Source organism: Hyperolius riggenbachi, chromosome 4 (assembly GCF_040937935.1).
Source record: "Hyperolius riggenbachi isolate aHypRig1 chromosome 4, aHypRig1.pri, whole genome shotgun sequence".
Lineage (NCBI taxonomy): Eukaryota > Metazoa > Chordata > Amphibia > Anura > Hyperoliidae > Hyperolius > Hyperolius riggenbachi.
In genome coordinates, this window is record NC_090649.1 from 151,325,721 (window position 1) to 151,346,622 (window position 20,902).

A 20,902-nucleotide genomic window follows, 5' to 3' on the forward strand; every position below is an offset into this window, starting at 1 on the left:
CTTAATACATACAGGGTGCATTCCTCTATGTATTTATTCAGTTCTGTGCAAGAGTTCAGGTCCACTTTAAAGCTGTCCAGAAAAGGAGCTTTAACCCCCTTGGCGGTATGAAAAATACCGCCAGGGGGAAGCGCAGCAGTTTTTTTTTAAATTTTTTTTTTTTAATCATGTAGCGAGCCGAGGGCTCGCTACATGATAGCCGCTGCTCAGCGGCATCCCCCCACCCGCTTCGATCGCCTTCGGCGATCACCGATCAGGAAATCCCGTTCAAAGAACGGGATTTCCTGGAGAGCTTCCCCCGTCGCCATGGCGACGGGGCGGGATGACGTCACCGACGTCAGCGACGTCGGGACGTCATTGGGAGACCCGATCCACCCCTCGGCGCTGCCTGGCACTGATTGGCCAGGCAGCGCTCGGGGTCTGGGGGGGGGGGGGGCGCGCGCCGCACCGGATAGTGGCGATCGGGCGCGCGGCGGCGGCGATCGGGGTGCTGGCGCAGCTAGCAAAGTGCTAGCTGCGTCCAGCAAAAAAAAAAAATACGTAAATCGGCCCAGCAGGGCCTGAGCGGCACCCTCCGGCGGCTTACCCCGTGTCACACACGAGGTTACCGCCAAGGAGGTTAAGAAACTATATGTTTCTCTCGGCAACACACCTTTATTCCGGCACCAGCAACTCATTAGTAAGAGCTTACTATTAGAATTAATATATATATATATATATATTTACACGGACGTATGTGTGTGTATGTGTGTGTATATGTGTGTGTGTGTATGTGTATGTGTGTGTGTGTATGTATGTGTGTGTATGTGTGTGTATATGTGTGTGTATGTGTATATGTGTGTGTATGTGTGTGTATGTGTGTGTATGTGCCTGCATCACTCGAAACTGACTTGCCCAATTTCAACTAAACTTGGTATACAGATTCCTTACTATCTGGGAAGATATGTTCTGGGGAGCTCACACCCCCCTGCACACTCGGGAGGAACCACAAACAGCCAATTTGATTTCACCCATTTATGTCAATGGAAAAAATGTAAAAGGCTGCCATTCTCACAGTAATAAAGCCATATTCCCCAAACTTTCACAGTTGGCCATCTAGTGATGGAGGTTGTAAACAACATGCAATTCCTCATCAGATAAATGGATAGGAACGATTATTTCCAACCGGTTCGTTCTGATTTCGATTACATTTTTCTGACTGATTTTGTATAGAAGTGAAAATCAATCAGAAAACTACCGGAAATTAGATCGGACCTGTCGTAAATAATTTATAAATAATGTGTACAAGGCATAAGACAGTGATTTGGGGTTTGCAGAAAAAGGGACCTAGCTCATTATTTTATCATAGATATACCGTACTCTACATTATATAGGACCAGAAAAGCAGAGGCAAATGTAGAAAGAGATTGGGATGGGGTCCATACCATTGGGATCTCAAAATAGAGCAAGCTCAAGCTGAGACAAATACTGGCCAGCTCTGCGGTCTCTCACCACAAATCAATACATATGAAGTCTTATCAAAAATAAAAGTCAGAGATCTTCCTGCCTAGCTATTTTCTTTATTTAACACACTAGAAAATATTGAAAAAGATGATAAAAGGGTTGTATTTTGGCATTTTTGCACTGAAAGGGAACCTGAGTGATATGGAGTGGGCAGCACTGTGGATTAGTGATTAGCACTCTTGTCTTGCAGCACTGGGTTCCCTAGCCTGAATCCCAGCCAGGTCAACATTTGCAAGGAATTTGTAGGTTCTCCCCTTGTCTGTGTGGGTTTCCTCCGGGCACTCTGGTTTCCCTCCCACATCCCAAAAACATACAAATAAGTTAATTGGCTTCCCCTAAAATTGGCCCTAGACGACAATAGATATGTGAGCTCCTCTGAGAGACATTTAGTGAAAAGGCAATATACTCTGCACAGTGCTGTGATAGATGTCGGCGCTATATAAATACTAAATAATAATACAGTGGAATCCCTTTATAGTAAACTCCAAGGGACCTGGCCAAGTAGTTTACATTATTGGAAGTTTACTATATCAGAATTAGTCATTTATTGTATATTTATGCAGGTGTAATTGATGGGAGCTGGGGACAGAGTTTACTATAGCAAGGGGTGTATTATATCAGAGTTTCCTATAACAAGGAAAGAATACTGTAATAATAATAGTATATTGGATGCCATATTTATGGTAAATATTTATATGCATTTCTTCCACCTCAGGTTCCCTTTAAAGAAATATGATACCACTGAAATGTTATTTGAATGAAGTGAAGTCTGCAGTACATGTAAAGTTTACCACAGGTCAGACATCACCCATTCATACACCTGTCCTGCTACAACTGCCTTTAGGATCAGCAGATGAAAGGAAAGGACATGGAGTGCATTTTCACCAACACTGGATGTGAACTTATTATCAGAACTTCTAAAAATAATAGCAACATTTGGGAAGCATTCAGCATTTAAAGTAAATTGGAAAATGTCTGGGCTGTCCCCAATGAAAAAGGACACACATGAACATATATGCCTAGATTCAGAGAGAAAACTCACCTATAAACCACATAAATGATACAATCTTACCAAGTCTATGTAGTAGTATGGTTAATTGAGTGAATATACTTTAAAGAGGAACTCTAGTGAAAATAACATAACTAATAAAATTGCTTATTGTTTACAATATTAATTTACAGATTATTTAGTCAGTGTTTGCGCATTGCAAAATCTTCCCTTTCCCTAATTTACATCATTAAATTTATCACTGGTGGTGACATAGTTAGTTCTGCCAGGTGGTCTGTGTGGAATGTTCGTTACCGAGAGTTCTATGCACAAAGGAAGATCTTGATTGCTTGGCAGTTGGAAAAAGCCGTTATTTTCTACAATGCAACGAGGTTCACAGACAGCAAACCTCCAGGACCTTGCTCATGACACACTGTGGGTGGTGTCAGGGCCAGTTTAAGCCACACAGGGGCCCTGGGGCAAAAGTAACTTGGGGCCCCCCTATATTCCCCACCCCCCCAGGGAAAACAGCCCCCGAACCGACTGCTGCCCCTCATGGTCTCGCATAGACTTCTCCCATGGCCCCCGCACATTGTGTAGCTCGGCTGCCTTGTAATAACTCACCTGTATCAGCTGCTCCATCCTGTGCTTTGCCTTCAGCCCTGCTGCCCGTGTCACCTCCATCCGGCACATGTTACATGTAAATAACATGCACAGGGTCATAGAGACAGGCAGTGTGGCTGAAGAGGGAGCACGGGATGGAGCTGCTGCAGGGACAGGTGAATTATTACAAGGCAGCTAGGTAGGGGTGTAACTACATCAGGCCCCTCTGCAGAGATTTGTTGGTGGACATCCCCTTGGACCAGAACAGAGACATACCAGCAGAATCAATCAGTAAAGAAATTAAGAGTGTCGGCCAAAAATGTCCCACAAAGCTACGTATGCTATGTTCCAACACGCTATTCAGTCAACTATTCAGACATCTTCAAAAAATCACCAGGATTGCACTTTTATTTAGCTTTCCTGTATGGCAAGAAGACACAGACACACAGCACTAGGGGAAGAGGGAAACAAAGGTGAATGAGGGAGGGCTGGTGCACACCAAGAGGGCTTCTGAGCGTTTTTCAAATCGACAGTGATTTGGAAAGCACTTGGCTAATGTTACCCTATGAGGGTGTTCTCACAGCAGCGTTGTGATTTTTTCAGATTCACAAACACACTGCATGTAGCATTTTTTGGAGCAATTCATAAAAAAAAAAAAAAAAAAAAAAAAAAAAAAAAAAAAAAAAAATCGCTCTGAAAATCGTTTAATAAAATCGCACTGACAAATTGCTAGCGATTGCTATTGTGATTTTGGCGTGCACTAGCCCAGAGAGAGGAGGAGTGGAGAGAAATTGAGAATAGCCTGAGATGGAGCAGAGCGCTTACCTGTATTGCAGTCTCACATCACACAGAGGCTACTTGCCTGTAATAGGACTCCTGTCCCATTTGCATGCAGGGGGAGGGGGATCAGACAGCATGCTGAAAACAACAACAACAAAAAAACGGATAACACATGCGAATCCCTATGCATTACCGTAAAAGTGGGTATCCTGAATAATTTACTGCATTCTACTGTATGTCACTATAGGGTCTCTTTAAAAGACAACTGAAGTGAGCAGTATATGGAGGCTGCCATATTTATTTCCTGGCAAACAATACTAGTTGCCTTGCAGCCCTGGTGATCTATTTGGCTGCAGTAGTGTTTGAATAACACCAGAAACAAGCATGCAGCTAATCTTGTCAGATCTGACCATAATGTCAGAAACACCTGATCTGCTGCATGCTTGTTCAGGGTCTATGGATAAAAGCATTAGAGACAGAATAAGACACAGAACATTTACTGTATATTCTGGCGTATAAGACTACTTTTTAACCCTTGAAAAGCTTCTGAAAAGTCAGGGGTCGTCTTATACGCCGGGTGTCATTGATGCCTGGCGTATAAGCTCTATCCTGTTACCGCCTCTTAAATCTCGCTGCTGAGGACTGTAGTGAAGTGGCGCAGGCGCACATGTGCGAGACCTGAGAGGCAGAGAAGGAGGTAAATAGGATACAAGGGCGGGCCAGAAGGGTGAGGAAAGAGGAATGTTTTATGGGCACAGTGTGATCTATTCTTCCATACCGCTCTGATATAAACAGGGAGGCCTGGTGCACACCAGAGGAGTTTTTCTGAGCGTTTTGAGTTTTTAAATCTGCTGCTAATGTTATCCTATGTGTCTGTGCACACTGGAGTAATAAGGTTTTGTAAAAAAAAACCATAGCATTACATTGGGAAGAGCTTTTAGAGGTTTCAAAAGCTCTTCCCAATGTAATGCTATGGAGTTTTTACAAAACCTCATTGCTCCAGTGTGCATAGACACATAGGATAACATTAGCGGCAGATTTAAAAACTCAAAACGCTCAGAAAAACTCCTCTGGTGTGCACCGGGCCGGAGAGCTGACCAATCTACTTAGGGAGAGGGAGAGTTGACCAATCCCACCAGTCAAGCACCTATATACTGTTATATACTGGGTACCACATACAGTCACAACCAGTTTGTGACTTTTCTTATTTATTTCTTTTTTTATTTGGTGTGCGTTGGAAGAGGGGTAGTCTTATACGGCAAGTATATCCCAAACTCTGTATTTTAACTGGAAAAGTTGGGGGGTCGTCTTATACGCCCAGTCGTGTTATACGCCGGAATATACGGTATATCACGCTTTTCTCCTGGTGGACTCAAAGCACCAGAGTCAAGACGCACTCTATAGGCAGTAGCAGTGTTAGGGAGACTTGCCTAAGGTCTCCTACTGGATAGGTTCTGGCTTACTGAAGAGGCAGATCAGAGATTCGAACCCCGGTCTCCTGTGTCAGAGGCAGAGCCCTTAACCATTACACCTTCCAGCCATCACCACACCAGAATAGCCAGGAAACTGGTATTTCTGAAAAGGAAATAAATATGGCAGCCTCCATATCCCTCTTGTTACAGTTGTCTTTTAACCACTTTACCCAGTCCCCCCCAGTGCTAAATTTCTCCGTCCCTCTGCGCACCGCTTCGCCCCCAGGGACGGAGAAAGGCGCACTTGTTTGTTTACTGGCTGGGAGTGGGCGGGGAACTCGCGCGCACACTCCAGCCAGCCCGCACAGCAGGTGACTAATTGGACGTTAGGAACAAGCGTTCCTATATCCAATTAGACTCGCTGATTGCGAATAGAATGAAGACTGCTTCAAACAGAAGCAGTCTTCATTCATAACAATGTACAATAAACAAACGTGCAGCGCGCAATCGCGCGCCCCCGCGCATACACACCCCGGCTCTGCAGTCTAATGATTGATTATGGGGACCCCAGTCCCCAATAACCAATCATATTACAGAAATAAAGGAATGGAAGCAGCGCTGAAAGGTAAAAATCGCACTGGTGTTTCAGGGGTAAAACCCCTCTGTTGTGAAGTGGTTAATTGTGTTAACAAATACAAAGGTGCAATAGGTGCGTATTTTATAGTTATTATTATAGTTATTATTTACCCTCCTATAGAGGTGTCTATTCTCCAGCTCCCGTGCACAGGCCAATCAGTCTCACTGAAGCTGGGATTTCACTTTCGCTGCCTCTGTGGTGCTCCATACATCTCATCAGAATGTCACTGTCACCCTATACGGTTTGCTGCAGCACCTTGCTGTAGGCTTGCCAAACTGCCTGATGATGTGGATTCTGGGCAGGCAGAGCACATGAGATGCAAGGGCAGCTCTGCCAAGAAGAAAATTCTTCAGAATTCATGGACATAAAATTAAGATAAAAAAAACTAAAGCTATGTTAAAAAGCTAGACTTTAGTAATTCTACATAACAGCTTGTGATTGCCATGGGTGGACATCTAGCACCAATACAGGTACCTACAGTGTAAGTATGCTGATCACTGAATGACAAATAGAAATGACTGATAGTGTTTTATACCTTCTGCAAATCCTCTGCAGTGTGTCTGTACAGTAATCATTCCTAAAATTATAACTGCAAATGGTCACTAAACATTATTCAGTATCTGTTTTGGACTTTAGCTGTGAGAGGAAAGTAGGTTTTTATTTGCAAACATGCTAAATAATCAGATGCATAGAACATATCTCATATAGACTTTAAAAACGGGAACCTGTCTTAACTCACATAACATATGCATTGCTGAATTGCACACTAGTGGGAAAAGATCACCTCGATTTACATGTAAATCGCGGTGCTCTTGTGATCGGCAAAAAAACTGCGATTCACTTTTTAAAGCGGATTGCAGCTAGTGGTAATGGGCCCTTACTGCCCTGTCAAATCTATGAGCACCCGCACAGGGCAGAGTGATTTATATACATTTACCTCTGAAAACGTCACTGTGAAGCTTAAAGGCTGCTACACACCATGCAGTTTTTATTCCAGATCCTAAATTCGATTAAGAAAATGATCAGCTTATTCAAAAAATATACATTGCAATTACCAATCCCAAGTTCAAAATTGATCTGTTTCTTGATCAGAAGCAAATCGGACATGCAGGAAAATATCAATGTAAATATTGGCTATCCTTCCTTGTGTACTGTATATACTCAAATACAAGTCGACCTCGTGTATAAGTCGACTCCAATATTCAACCCTCTTAAGCTGGAATTTTTTTTTTATTGACTCAAGTATAAGTCTATCCAGCAAAGTTAATGGCTGCACTTGGGGCTCTGGAGGGGTTAATAAATGAACTGCATACAGTATTGCAACCAACCCCTCCTGCCCTTATGTGCAGCCAATACCTCCTCCAGGTCCCCAAGTGCTGCAGTTATTCACTCCCTTTTATGCAGCCCACTATTTCCCCCCTGCCCCTTTCCTTGTTCATTGTTGTGGCCAGGACTTTCAGACCTGTGCTTTCTTGGCATTTCCTTTCCACAAAGTGTCACTTACCTCTGGGTAAATTGCTGCAAATGCGAATGTCACTATTAGTACACCCATTACTCAGTGTGCTCAGTGTTGCCAGTGACTTGTGCATAAGTTGACCCATATACTTTTATACAGTGAATCTGACCTAAATTTCTAGACTTATACTCGAGTCATTACAGTATGTCCTTTCGATTTATTTTTGATTGATATCTAATCGAAAGAGTTATCAAAAATCATACATGTGTATTATTATTATTATTATTATTTTTATTTATAAAGCGCCAACATATTCCGTGGCGCTGTACAATGTAAGAAAACAAACAAGGGATACATAATGATACAGACAATGATATACATGAAATATGAACACTGATACAAGATACAGCACTGCTGATTACAACTTGATTTAACATGATGACTAAAAATGTATAAATTTCTAACAGTGTGCAAGCAATTGAATTAATAACATTCCATGACACAAAAGGGTGAGAGCCCTGCCCTTGCGAGCTTACAATCTAAAGGATGCGTATGCTAACTTTCTTCTACATCTAACTGATGTCAGATCTGAATATCGATATAATCACACGTTCAAATAGGATCTGAAGTGAAAATTGCATGGTGTGTACCAGAATTTAGGTTTTTACAAGGTGACGTACTTTTCAGAGGATTGCAAATAAGGCTACAGAATGTTTGCTGACTTTGTCTATTGAACCACAATAGGGAGAAAAGGCGCCCTGATTGAATAAAAGCATCTAAAAACAGCTTAAAAACGAAAAAGTAACCAGGTATCTTACCTAAATGACGAAAACTTTGTCATTTTACAAAAGATTTTTTATTTAGCACAGGCAACGTGTTTCGTGGGTCTGAGCCCACTTCCTTGGGCCAACGCGAAATGCGTCGCCTGTGCTAAATAAAAAATCTTTTGTAAAATGACAAAGATTTCATCATTTAGGTAAGATACCTCGTTACCTTTTCGTTTTTTAAGCTGTTTCTAGATGCTTTTATTCAACCAGGGCGCCTCTTCTCCCTATTGTGCTTAGTATATCCCCACCCACATCCTGTTTGAGGGGTGGTGACAGAACACCTGTGGTTTCTACCACAGTGGACATCTGCCACCTTTTTTCTTCAAGAGAGCAACCACACCTGGGTCCTGGCCAGGACCACCCCGAGTCGAGTTGGGTTAATGGTCTCCACCTGCTTTCTGTGGTCTGTTGCTCCTTGCAATCCTCCTTTGTGAGTAGCATTTTCCTTATATACTTGCCACAATAACATCTGACATATTGCACTACTGGGCTCCCATTTTTGTCTCCTGTGCCTTTTCCCTAGAGGGTGCCAAGAAACCCCTAATACACTTTGTCTATTGAAGGGCACCTGAACTGAAAAGGATAGGAGGCTGACATATTTATTTCCATTTAAATAATGCAGATTGCCTGGCTGTCCTGCTGAGCCTCTGTTTCTAATACTTTTAGCCATAGACCCTGAACAAGCATGCAGAAGATCAGGTGTTTTGACTAAAGTCTGACTGGATTAGCTGGATGCTTGGTTCAGGTGTGTGATTCAGACACTACTGCAGCCAAGTAGATCAGCAGGACTGCCAGGCAACTGGTATTGTTTAAAAAGGAAATAAATATGGGAGCCACCATATCCCTCTCAGTTCAGGTGAGTTCAAAAAAAACTGTAATACAGTAATATTAAACTTTGCAAGGCCTTCTTCCAAACAGACATTTAATTTCTGCCTGGAAACATATATTGCTGAAGTCAAAGTACAGGTAAAAAGGTGAGGCGAGTTGAGTTTCTGAGCTTGTCTACATAGATTGAGTAGATTTTGATTTTGTGGAATGACAGATCAGGATCAGACAAGCATGTGCACAGGTGTTCCCCAATATCAGTTCCTTACTCTTCAGCAATACATGAAGCTGCACAATAATCAGCTGACTTTTATTGCAGTGCCTGCTGCTTGTCTTCTCCATCCCTTCTCCATAGCAATGACAGTCAAGCAGCATGTCAGTACAATTAGCTTTACTATACAGTCATCTGAAACGATCACAGAAGATCGTCTTGGAGGAAAGACATCTTACATGTGTCTGATGCTTAGCCTCTGAAAGCATTAAGGCCTCTTTCACACTAGGGGGAGCACCATGGTTTATTATAACACGTTTCATAGTACTGTATATAAAATTGCTATGTAACATGCACATTATTGCACACGTTATTCAGAAATGCACTGTGTAAAGCGTGTTTAGATAATGTGGTCTTCTACAATGCAGAGATGTGAACATGCTCATACAATTGTATAGACAGTGCACTCACATGCAGCAAATTGTATGAATGCAGCAAATTGTATGAATGCACCCTTAAGGATAACTGTAGGGAAAAAGTGCCCCAAATAAGCACCTTAAGAGAGGGAAGCCTCTGGAGCACCCTTTCCCATCCTCCTCCCCCGAGTATGAGATGTAGCACAGAAACCACTCAGGCTTTGGCAGACAAAGCCGAGCTTGATCGTGTCTGTACTATTGCGCATGCGTGACCCACCTGCGCAGTAGCACAGACCCAATCAGACTTTGCTTTTCCACTGAAGTGCTTCTGCATGCCCACGATCTACAGGGGTCTCAGTTCTGGAACGGCCTTTATGGAGGAGGATGGAGGAAGCCTCTGTAGGACCTAGTAGCTTTCCCCTTCGGAGAGAAGTATCTAAATTGCGGGATGACAAATCTCACAGGTTTGCTTTAAACGTTTGTGTGAAGTGAAGATTCATATGAATGTAGCAATACAGAAAAGCAACCATCATGTTTACCAGGCTCTAGTAAACATCTAGAAACAGCTTTCAGACCCAATGAAATAAGTTAGATACTTGTAGATACACATACATTTTATGTGATCGTGTGAAAAGGCCAACACTGCCTATGGAATATAAATATCACAAACTTTCTGTTGCTCACTTTTGAAAAAAAAGTAGATAAGTGATTGGGCCCACTAGCAGCGCTTGCTGATCATTGGCAAAGCGCAGTAACAGTGGAACACTATGGGGGAGGTTCCACTGCAGTGTTGCGATCGTGGAGCAATCGCAAATGGCTGCCCGCAGCATTTTTGGAGTGGTCCTGAGTGACTGCAGATGCAAATTGTGACCACTTCAGTAATCGCATTTACAATCACGAGACTTGGCGATACCAGAAATCACAAGAGCCTAAACGCCTGGAAAATACATACACACTTTATTTGCACATCTTGCAGAACTCCACCATAATGGCAGAAAAACTGGGTCTTACAAGCAACGTACAAATGTCTCTATCCAGCATTGTCAAGCTGAGCATGTAGCCAACTATCACTTCCTGTGAAAAGCACTGGCTACAGAAAACCACTGGGAATAAGCAATAGATAGCAGTCGGTTTGTCTCTGCAGTTACGTGGCTCATGTGACATGGTTCTCACTTTCCCTACCAGTGTCTCATGTCACAGGATCAGTGTGAAGAAACTCTCCATAACAGGGTCACAGACAGCCATGAAAACCCAGAACCGTTCAGACCCTTCCAGTTTCTATCCAGTAGAGTATTGTACTATATTAGCCATCAGTTAATAAAATCCACTTAACGACCGCCTAACGCCCATAGGCGTCGGCGGGTCGTTAGTGGTATAGCATGGAAACGGCCTTTCCATGCCAGTTCACGGAGACTGCCTCCGTGAACTGTGTGCGAGCCGCTGATCGCGGCACGCACGCATAATGCAAACATGCGGGGAAGGAATCCCAGCTGTTTACATCACACGGCGCTGCTGCGCAGCAGCGCCGTGACGTAGATCGGCGATCCCCGGCCTCTGATTGGCCGGGGATCGCCGGCATCTGATAGGCAGAAGCCTATCCTATCAGGCGCAGGACGGATATCCGTCCTGCGCCGCACAGAGGACTAGGGAGAGGGAGGTGAGCAGAGGGAGCCCAGAAAACGCTGCGGAGGGGGGCTTTGAGGAGCCCCCCCCCCGCAAATCAATAGTAGCCGGCGGCGATCAGACCCCCCCTGCAGGACATCCCCCTAGTGGGGAAAAAAGGGGGGGGGGGGGAAGTCTGATCGCCCTGCCACATTCCTGATCGGTGCTGCGGGTTGTAGAGCCCACGCAGCACCGATCATTGCAAAATCCCCTGGTCCTTAAGTGGTTTAAGATACTATTAAAGAATCCTTTTGCACTGTGCACGTTTTGTTACCATTGTTGCGCAATGGTGCTGAAAAGTGACACCACTCGTACACACATGTGTAGCGCGACTATACAGTGAATTATACAGTTCAGTGAAAGTATGCTTCTATGCCATTGTAAACACATGTGATGCTTGGTTAATGCACGGCATGCTGTGCGTTACTGCATTGGAACCCGCCACACCAGGCTTAATGTGAAAAGAATATTAGTGCATCATGTTGCATTGGGATGATATTGTCCGCTGCAAGGCATTGCAATGGACATAGTGTGAAATAGCCCATAAACTGGACCTGAACTCTTGCACAGGACAGAAGGAAAACAGAGAGAAATTCACCCTGTATGTATTTAGAGTGTTTCGCCTGGCTAATTCCCCCTCATCTGTGACTAATCACCACTGTAATTTGATCTCTACAGCTGTGTCAGCTCAGGAATCTCCTCTGCCACTGCAGCACTGCTAATTTGTAAACACAGGATGCTAACAATATGGCTGCTTCCTTTAAAGCAGGAAGTAGACACACTGCAGATGTATTGCAGGAGTTCTGTAAGCTGAAACAAAGAAATGTTTTTCTTTAAAGGTTATTATGCTGTTGCTAATCTTTCTGAGCAGAGAGGAAGTTCTGAGTTCAGGTCCGCTGTAATGGTTAATTCAGTTGATGAAAGGTGCAAGCTTTCAATATAATGATGTCCAAATGTGTAGTATAGGAGTTGTGCTACAGGTCCAATACACAGGATGGGAGAGGTTATTAAAGTGGAAACTAATTTAGCAGATAAATGTATCATCCTTACTGAAAACTTTCTACTTCATTCCTGTTCATAAATGTGCATAACTTAGAAAGTGTTGACTAGACTTTCACTTACATTATTTAAACAGGGAAATTTCCAGGAATGCAGCATTGTCAGGACAAAACGGACACCAGGGACAGTTCCTGAAAGCCATGTATGTCCCTGCACTTACCATTACAGCTGCTTAACTCCCACAGGTCCACAGAGAAATACTATAAACAATACAGTACTGTAGAGTAGAATCCCTTCATAGTAAACTCCAAGGGACCAGGAAAAGTAGTTTACTATATCAGAATTGACCGTACATTGCATATTTATTATATGGACACATTTGCTGGGACCTGAGGACTGAGTTTACTATATCCAGAGGTTTACTGTATCAGAGTTTACTATAACAAGATTCTACTGTATTTCCAAAGTACTGGGACAGTTCTGAGAAAGATGAAACTATTGAATTCTTGCACCATTTTCTGAAGGTGTTGCCTTGGAATTACGCCTATGAAGACGACATGTAAAGAACTAGCCCTTTGTACATGATTGCTGCACTGTGTCCTTTCTGATAGCATATTTCTGCACCGCTCATATTGCATTTCTAACGGCATACCATAGTCTGTGTGTGTCTTATCTATTTCCACAATCTTTCAGTGCAGCCGAAAGGGATGGCCTTTAGTACATCAATAATTGACATTATGCATCCATTAGTGGCCAGCTCTGCAGACACCTGTGTATTTATTATTATATTAGATGCACACAGCAAAGTTTAGCACACTGACCTTTTTGTCCTGAAAATTCCTCATGAGGATTTCTAGCAGTGATAATGATGATGAGATGTTAGATCTGCAGCTTCTCAGTCTCGTGTATCTGTTTCTACAGTACCTGCATTCAGCAAGCTACCTGCTACCTGAGGGGCATCCTTACAGCCCAATCATAGGACAGGAATGGAACAGACAGGTGGAGCTTGTCAAGCACGGTTTCACATGATTGGCAGTTACCAAGGATCAGGTTCCACTGACGTTCTTTAAATGTACTAGCTGCCATGGTGATGTGCAGACGCTGTGGAGGGGTTGTACACCTCTCAGAGCAGGCTGAGCTGTAGTCTAGAATGCTAACAGAAATAAAATGGTTATTTGCAATGATACTAATATGTAATACATAGCAGTTTAGATTATCAGCTGTACATTTACAGATATTTACAAAATGGGCATATACAATCATTACAAATGAATAAGGTGTAATAAGCATGATAAAGATAATATACGTGGATAATTACATTCTGGAAAATACATATAGAAGCAAAACACACAGTTAGATTGACTCCAGGCTCCTAAGCTATGAAGTTGCTACAGCATCTTTAAAAGGACAGCAATTTACATCTTTAAAGGGCCAGCACTCTCAAAATTGATGCTACAGCTCTGTCAGATGGCAGAAGCTGAATTCCCAATCAGCCATTAGTTAATCCTCTGTGGGACTTCGGTGAGGAGATTTGTACACCTGAGATGCCAGGTCTGCCCACCTGCCACAACAATAACAGGTGGGACCTGCTCTCCCTGCTAGATTTGTCTTTCGCATAATAGGAAAGGTAACAGGGGGGTGTGAACACAGCATTGTTTCAGCAAGACGAATAAAGCTTTGAGGAAAACATTCAGGAAATATGGTCCTCACCTCCGAAGCACCCAAAGAATATACAAAGAAGGCAGCTGACTCAGGTCACAAAAATGCTAAACAAATTATGATATTTTGTGTGGAATGGCCATTTGAGGATTATCTCCAGCTTTGTGATTTTTACAGATCCTGCTGCTCGTTCATCCAGAAAATGTGTGATTATATTGTATTTGAAATTCTGTGTAAAGTTTAAATAAGACTAAATTTCATTGAGCTTTCTGAGACCACAAGAAATGCTGTGACTACAGAATGACATAACTGAATCATCCTGAGGGCTCTTTTACACTACATGTGATTACAATTTTGATGGGATTTTACATGTGATTGCGATTTTTAATGCAATTAAAAAAAGTCCTGCATGCGGTCTTTTTTTCTTCTTCTTGTGTTGCTGCCACGCAGTGAAAATCTCATATCGGAATTGTGATTTGCAGTGTAAAAGAAGCCTCAATCATCAATACTCATAAGTGATATAAATCAATGTCCCCTGCAACACTTGCTATGGGAACCCACCGTCATTGTGACCAGTATTGGGTGCAAGATTTGCTTAATATGCAAATTTCTGCTCAGATGAAAATGATAGCTGGGGTGGGCAAGGTGCTAACTTCCAATCATTTTTCAGGCAGCTGATTGTGTTATTGATGGAGTTGATCCAGGGATTTATCTGACTGCCATCTGGACTCTGGAGTAAGGAAGGAATTTTTCTCTGAGCACCATCATTTTCCCTCTATACTTGCCAACAGGGTACTGATCCTTCAGTCCTTAGCCTATACAGGGGGAAGGGGGGAGGTAACCCTCTCTACTTACCTATAGGGTGCTGCTCCTCTGGTCCTCGGGCAGACTACATCCCCCAGCATGCATTGCAGTGCGCACTCGAGAGATTATTCGGGAACTACAAACTATGGCAGATACAGTCCATCTAAAGAAAAGATGGCGCTTTCCGTGCTTCAGTCCATCGAAGGCAGTAGTCCTCAAACTAAGGCCCGCGGGCCGAATGTGGCCCCCTGAGGCTCTTTTGCCGGCCCCCCACACACAAAACGTATTACTTATAGATGCGGTCAGCTACATCTTTAAATATTAGTGGTCCACATATAGAATAGCACTGCTGGCACCACCCATCCACATAGAAGCCAGAGAGCAGTAATTTGCTGGTTTCCAATCAAATTCCACATCAGGTGACACTGCTGTCCAATTGGACTTCAGGTTGTCACCTGGGTATGCTTCACTGTGTGGCCCACAAATACATCATTTTATGTATACTCCGGCCCCCCAGCAACCTGAAGTATGTTGACCCGGCCCTCGACCCTAAACGTTTGGGGACCCCTGATCTAAGGAAAAGATGGAAAGTGCCATCTTTTCCTTAGATGGACTGTATCTGCCAGTTTGTAGTTCCCGAAGTATCTCTTGAGTGCGCACTGCAATGCATGCTGGGTGATGTAGTCTGTTGATGCTAGTAGAGGGAAATACTTCCATCCATGGACTACATCTCCCGCCATGCATTGTGGCATGTGCGAGAGGGATACTCCCGGGAATTACTAAATGTGGCAGATGCTCTTTGTCCAAGGAAAAGATGGCGCATACCATATGGGCCGGGGACCAGAGGCGCAGCACCCTGTAGGTAAGTAGTGAGGCTCACCTTCCCCCTCTGCACACTTTATTAGAAACCTCCCTTATGGGTTCATTGCAAAAAAAAATTAAAAAAAATATGTGTGTCGGCAAAGGACAGTGATTTTTTTTTCCCCTCTGGTTGAACTTGATGGATGGAAGTCTTTTTTCATCCAAACTAACTACTGGTATATAACTATGTACCTATTATACACAATCACAAAACCTTTAAATAAAGTAAATAGACATAGATTTCTATAAAAACAAATTCAATATAAAAAATAATCACAAATGAGGGCCCCCTCCATAGATTCCAGGAAACAGGTCGCTGCAACCACTGCACCTACTGTGATCGGGAGCAGAACACCAAAGAGCCAGGAAAATGTAGTAGATAAGAATTCCACTGCACCGATCTCAGGATAAAAGTGTAACGATTGTGGAATTCTCTCCGTGGTCAGCGCACAGGACGTGCGCTGACACTGCGGAAATCCTCCACAAGCGTATAATTTGAGAGAACCCAGAAAAAGGTGCAATGCACCTGTAGAGGGAAATTCCTGTCGGCAGGTGGAGCTGTGGAGTGCAGAGGAACAGCTCCTCTGCCCTGCCACAGACGCCAGACAGGAATTGTACGAAGGGAAGAAATGCAGGGCAAGATAGCCCTGAAAGAGAGAGATCAAAGCAACAGAGGGTATGTGTGTCCACCAATCTAGTCGCCACCCTGCGACGATGAACACACAACCATGAAGATCAGGTGAGAAGGCAATCGCAAGAGATGGCGATTGCTAACAGCAACACAAGACCGAATAAGCACAGATGAGGAATGTATGTATGTCCACCAATCTAGCCGCCAACCTGCGACGGTGGACACAAAACAGAGGAAACCAAGTGAGAACGCAATCGCAAGAGAAGCGATTGCGAATGAGAATGAGCACAGAGACAGAATATATGTATGTATGTGCACCAATCTAGTCGCCAACCCGCGACGGTGCACACACAACAGCAGAAACAAAGTAGGAACGCAATCCCGAGAGAGGAGATTGCCAGAGGTGACACAAGGCTTAAGCAAGACAGGACATGAGAGTAGCAAAGGCACAGCAAATTGTACAATGAGAAGATAAGGAAAATAACAAACGCTAACTAAAAGCGAACACCGCACTCATTCGCAACAGCGAACGCGTTTACAGCGCGGTCTCCGCGTGTTAAGCACAACAGAGACAAGCACGCCTAACTAACACCCGCCACACAAACACGAAACAGAGAACGCGAGCGCTTGCTTAACGGTTACCTCACCGAGCCTACAGCAAGCGTTCGTATCAGACAAGACAGACAGACGGACGGGAAGTAGGATAGGAAAGATCCACTGCTCTTTCCGCCAGAGCGAGTGCGATCCAGGTAAAGTAACAGAGCTAGCAGGATCCACTGCTCTTACCGCCAGGGCGAGTGCGATCCAAGTATAGAAGCAGAGTTAGCAGGATCCACTGCTCTTTCCGCCAGAGCGAGTGCGATCCAAGCAAGACAGACAGATGAGATAGCCGGTGGCAACCGCTGCTCCAGCTATACTCCAAGAAAGCGATCAGAGGCTAGTGCAATCCAAGTAAGACAGATAAAACAGAAGGGGCTACCAGTAACAACCGCTGCCCTGGTTAGCACCCACAGACAGACCGAACGATTTCCTGACGACCACCGTTGGCGACAGGACAATCGCAACAGAGAGACAATACAGACAAAACAGATAAGCAGGCTAAGTGCACTAGAGAGGCTGCCTAGTGCAGTCCCCAGAATTACTCTAAGCTAGCTACAACAATCCAACAGGAAAGGCTGACACTCCAGGAGTGATTTAACAAACCATTATGACCAGCGAAGCCTTCTGGTCAGCAGCAGGCTTTTATACTGCCAGCCCTCCAATGAGACAGCTGAGCAATTTGCATGTATGCAAATTCCTCAGCAAAGCAACTCTGAAAGTTACAAGATGAAGCCAGGTCTCTTTTCCAGAGACCTGCATCTCTCAGACATAAGGAATGGTCAAACAGCTGGCTGCCTGTGCAGCCAGCTGAGCGGATCATTACAAAAAGTCCAATTTTCATTGAGGCAATTGTGGACAACAGCAATACAGTTTATGCGTATCGGAGCTGTAATGCCTGGCAAATCTCCTGCTTTCTTTTCAGCTGCTATGCCCCAATCTATCACCACCTTCTTCACCCTATGTGGCACATCCCCGCTTGAACAGGAGGTGAGGAAACAACACCTGCCCAACTACGGTTACACCCAGGCCTTGGAGGTGCAAGGTATAGCAGCTGTGGCCACCAGAACAAACAAGACTATGTAGCTGGGTGATGGAAGAGGCTATACAGATCACGACAGGAGTTATGGATAAGGGAGCAAGATTGCCCAGAGCAACCGCAGCTCTGGGCTTCCAATAACAGCCACAAACAAACAAGACACAATGGTTGCTCAGGACGACCGCCGCCCTGAGCCTCTGACTGAGTAACAAGAAAGACAATACACTGACAGACAGATTGGTTGTTAGCGAACAAGACACACAGGTTGCTCAGGACGATCACAGTCCTGAGCTTCTGACTGAGTAACAAAAGAGACAGACGGAATGCTTGCCAATCTAATCTTGCCCCAGCGATAGCAAGCACCCACACTGACTTGGACAAGACAAAGTAGTAAGAACGTAACTAATAGCAACCGCAGCCTATAGTTACGTTCACAGGAAACAGGATTAGCAGGAACAGACAGACAGAAGGATTGTTTGCCTAGCAAAAGCAAACATCCACACGGATACAGACAAGACAAACAGGTAGGAGCGTAACTAATAGCAACCGCTGCTATAGTCACCAATGTGGTGAAGGCAGTGTCCCACTAGCAGGATGGTAAGACTTCACTGACCCACGGAGGTGCAGTGAACGTCCAGGCAGGCAAGGTAATGCAAAGCAATACAAAATACAATATCACAGCATGGACCCAGCAACAACTCAGGTAAGCTGTATGCTATGTCAGACGAGGTCTGGAATGAGAGACAGGCTTTTACATGGACATCAGCCAATGGGAACAGACATACAAATTCCCACACAGCTGAATGGTAATCATGCAATCCTGTGCTACACTGATTGAAGGCTGTAAGCTGTGTGTGAATGGAAGGGATCTTCATTACCAATGCATGCCAGTTTATGCAACCACATGCATGCAAGAATCCACAGCTGTTTGACTTCGGTGGATTCATGACAACATCCTGGGCTACTCTGAACTGCAGTGTGATTGCAATTGCCACGAGAGTCTTTGGTATTTGCAATCAAAACCAAGCAACCAAATGTAGGTAGAGAAATCAAAACTGCTCGGCTGCAGCTCCGCTGCAACCAGCAGGAGGGATCCTTACAGGAGCAAACTTATGGCTCCTTAGTCATAGCAATTATAGGCTATGACTAAGGAGCCATAAGTTTCCTCCGATAAGCGTGAGCTGTATTGCTGTTTGTCCACAATTGCCTCAATGAAAATTGGACTTTTATCCTGAGATCGGTGCAGCGGAATTCTTATCTACTACATACCCCCTCCATAGATGTTTGATTGTCCATTCAATGAAACAGGATATTCTGTGGCTGTGTTTTAATCTTTTCAATTGATTTGTATTAAATGTTTTGTTTTTTTATAGTCTCTAATGCCTAATCCAAAGATACAGAATTTGCCCTTCTTGTTGCATACAATGTCGGATCCAGACCTACATCATCTAATGCAACCCTTCAAATATACCTCATGGTATGCTAAAGCAGACCTATTGGGCGCTCTAGGCAGGCTAAAAGTTCGGGCTTGAGGCACCCTCAACGTACTTGACCATGAAAGACTTTATTAGCAGATACTAGGACTTACGCAATTGGATTTCAAACATATCAAGCAGGAGTGACCAAGGGGTGGGCAGAGGGGGGAGGGGTGGGGGGAGGAGGGAGGGTTCTCAGATGTAACGCCTACATGTTTTGTATGATACCTTCACTTGGAAAGGTCGTTTCAGCTGTTATGGTTTATTGGAAAATGTAATAAAACACTTGTGAAACAAAGATACAGAATTGTATTTTTTTTTTTTTACCTCAATAGGCCTTAAAGTGACCCTTATGTGACATGTAACATGATGAGATAAGCGTGTGCATGGAGAATACCAATTCTGCTGAACTTACCAGTGTTTCTTGTAATTTAGGACTATAAATGACAGTTTCTCTGCAGTTGGGGAAGATGGACTGCAGCAGACGTCTCACTTATTAAAGATCATAAAACTTGTGTGGCTGAGAAAACCACAAATGCATAAAAAAGTTATTTGAGTCAAGATTTGTGTCTATGGGAATAAAACTAAAAAAATACTGTCATGCACCTGAAACAGTTAAAACTTCAAGGCCAGATTTATAACATTAAAAACCAAACAAAGAATATGGTACTTCAGGAAAGTCCACCTTTCATGGATGTCGCCTGAGACATAACCCGGCGGGCAGGGGAGAGGTGTACTGTAGACAATGGGATCAGCAGTTGCTGGGGGGGGGGGGGGGGGGTGAGGTGATCCACGGGGTGGTTTGCTGGTGTGTTGAGGGCCGCTGTACACAGGCTCGATTATTGGCTGAGGCGGTGGTTAATGGCTGCCCCAGCCGACTTTAATCAAGCGTGTGTACAAGTCTTCAAGATCAGGATTATAGATAGTTGTTTATCTCATCAGTTTATTTTCACTTTCAGGTTTGCTTTAATACAGCTCTAGGCTAATTGATTGGTAGCTAGCTAGAACTCTTGATTGGCTTGCTGCAGCTTCCATTACATCGTAAGCAGAAATGTCAACAGTGTTAACAATGCGTGATGGTTATTCAGTGCTGATACAAGCTATTGGCAACTCCTGCATGTAGTTCTGAAAATAATTGTGAGTTAATGGCGCGATTCCTGATCACAAAGTAATTAGAGCTATTCTGTCAATAATAAGATATCTTGTGCAAGGAATGAATACATTGACGGGGGTAATTAAGCCATGATAGTCACTACTCCTATACAAACAGAAGAATAAACCTCATTCTATTCATAAGGTCAAGCTTGAACCTGGGAGGGTTAGATCAAACAAGGCGTATGACAAGACACACAAAAAAATGGATACTTTATTTGCCAAACAATTCACACTGCAGTATGAGGGCAACCAAACCAGGTCACCAGACCATTAAAAAGAACATACAACATTGAGTCCAACTATGTACAGTGTGTGCTCCACACTTCCCACATGTATACCTAGCATGCACATACTTAAAGGAT

General features: G+C 43.8%; 1 protein-coding gene across 2 annotated transcripts in view; it reads right to left on the reverse strand.

The window, feature by feature from the left end:
* The window catches only part of PLS1 (plastin 1), a 165,105-nt gene that overhangs the window by 137,441 nt on the left and 6,762 nt on the right, over positions 1-20,902 (reverse strand). Inside the window, exons 1-2 of one of the 2 annotated variants that reach the window (XM_068280782.1) lie at positions 19,801-19,887; positions 13,141-13,472 (exon numbers count right to left, since the gene is read on the reverse strand). The gene's annotated coding sequence lies outside the window, so the exon portion shown is untranslated. Of the gene's footprint in view, positions 1-13,140; positions 13,473-19,800; positions 19,888-20,902 lie in introns of those variants that run through there. The other variant, XM_068280783.1, reaches the window with a different exon arrangement.